Genomic DNA, 2,524 nt, shown 5'->3' with positions numbered 1-2,524 from the left:
AAATTAAAGACTGGGGAGGTAAATATATCTGTTCCCTCTTGCTCTTCTTGCCTTGGCCCCACTGGGCTTTTCATTCCCTCAAACCCCCCACGTTTCTTCAGGTACTACTCTTTATTTTTTCTGAAGTGTTCCTTTCATTTCTCAGTCCTCCTCAGGTGTCACTCCCTCAGTGAAACCTTCACTGACTTCCTGACTATTATAGCACTATGATCGTTTTCCAAATATAGGATCTCATGCGATGTATATCTCTCCTTCATATATTTGTTCTGGCTGTGATTTAGTATTTCCATTATTTGATTAGTATCTATTTCCCTGACTATACTATACGCTCCACAGATACAGAGGCTGGTTTTGGTTATTTAGCACCTGCAGTGTTTGGCACTGAGCTTAGCACATGGTAAGCACTCAATAAATATTTGCTGAGTGAATCAATGCATAAATGAAGCACAGAACAATAGCTGTGTAATGCCATTATGGTGAATTAGTTTAGCTATGATTCTTGTTTAATTATTTAGTAACTGCAGGGAACAATTTAGCTAGTAGGTGCAGGCCATTAGGGCCCAGAAATATATCTTTGAAGTGGGACAGGGATACTCCAAGGGTCATTAGAGGTGAGTCTGAGAAGAAAAGAAAAAGGAAAAGGAAGAAGGTCAAAAGGAGAAGGATAGTGACTCTGGTGAAGGAAATTGAATTCTTCCGCACTGAGAGGATCATAGTTTGCTGCCACTGGCTGACAGCCTCCAAGCATTTAATGCATACCCAATGTGGATTTTGAGAATAAAGCAATTATAGCAGCTTGGAGTGCAGGCCTCCATGAGACAGGCTTATAGTGGCAGTGAGGATGGATTAAAGGTTCTGTGAGAATGGGCCATGGGTAATCTTAGGAGATTCAACATTTCCTGCATTCTATATGCAAAGGGTAGTATGTGCAGATGGAATTTATTAGTGATTGCAGTAGGAGAACGATGCAGAGTCACAATGAAATTAGAAAATATTCGTAACAAGTGTTGGGATCAAGTATCCAGGAGCAGCAAGAGTGTGCAGTAATTATACCCTGAACTTCTGCATTCTAGTCAGACTGTTGATGTGATAAACTATTGGACTGAAAGGAGTCTCCCTTGGTTCTTAACTATTTTCTGAGTCTGTCCTCCCTCCTTTCCTCCCTCCCTCCCTCCCTCCCTCCCTCCCTTCTTCCTTCCTCCCTCCCTTCCTCCCTTCCTTCCTTTCTTTTCTTTCTTTTCTCTTTTAATTTTGCTTTCAGCTTTCCCATATACACTGTGATCTCCTAATAACCTTCTCGATAGCCTCCCAATAGATTATTTTTCTGTTTACCAAGGATCAATTCCTTTTGTTTGCAAGTAAGGAACCTTGGGATGCCCTATGAAATGTGACAGAAAAAGCCAGGAACAGGTTCTCTCTAGTGTACTCTCTGAACAAACATCATTCAAACCAAGTGTAGCATCTTGCAACGGCCAGAGGTGGCAGTGTGGATGCTTTTGGCAGCACACTGAAGCCTGGGCAAACAGAAATTCCAGGACAGGCCCCATGTGAGGCAGGGTTTCTTTCTCTGTGGCATGGCAATTCTCAAGGATATAAGTCTCCTTAGATCTACCTTTCTATTGGGCCATTGGAGCCCAAACACTCCTGGTTCCGAGTTGAAAGGGATCATCCAATTCAGTGGTTTTCAACTGAGGCAATTTTGCGCCAGACGCCCCCCCCCCCCAACTGTGGAGCATTTGACAATATCCAGAGAGTTTTGATGTCACAACTTGGGAAGAGGGTTGCTATGGGCATCTAGTGAGTAGAGGCCAAAGATACTGCAGAATATTCTACAGTGCATGGGAAAAATCCCATAACCATTATCCATCCAAAATGTCAATGCATCTCTATTGAAAATCCTGATCTAAATAATGTGCCTGGAACTCTTTCCCTTCTTAGGAAAGTTTTGTATCAGAAAAAATCTTTTTTTAAAATATATTTTATTGATTATACCATTACAGTTGTTCTATTGCCCCCCTTCATTCCCCTCCACCCGCACACTCCCTCCCCCACCATTCTCCCCCCCTTAGTTTATAACCATGTGTCTCAAGTTCTTTAGATTCTATATTTCCCCCACTATTCTCCCCCTCCCCCTATCTATTTTCTACCTACCATCTATGCTATTTTCTGTGCCTTCTCCCCCCTTCTCCCCCTCCCACCCCCCTGTTGCTAACCCTCCATGTGTTCTTCATTTCTATGGTTCCACTCCTGATCTAGCTGTCCTCTTGGTTTGCTTTTGTTTTAGGTGTGGTTGTTAATAACTGTGTGTTTGCTGTCCTTTCACTGCTCATATTTTTTATCTTCTTTTTCTTATATAAGTCCCTTTAGCATTTCATATAATAAGGGCTTGGTGCTGATGAACTCCTTGAACTTGACCTTATCTGAGAAGCACTTTTTCTGTCCTTCCATTCTAAATGAAAGTTTTGCTGGATAAAGCAATCTTGGCTGTAGGTCTTTGGATTTCATGACTTGGAATACTTCTTTC

Source organism: Sturnira hondurensis, unplaced genomic scaffold (assembly GCF_014824575.4).
Source record: "Sturnira hondurensis isolate 20B ecotype Veracruz unplaced genomic scaffold, ASM1482457v3 Scaffold0019006, whole genome shotgun sequence".
Taxonomy (NCBI): domain Eukaryota; kingdom Metazoa; phylum Chordata; class Mammalia; order Chiroptera; family Phyllostomidae; genus Sturnira; species Sturnira hondurensis.
This window is presented reverse-complemented; position numbering follows the sequence as displayed.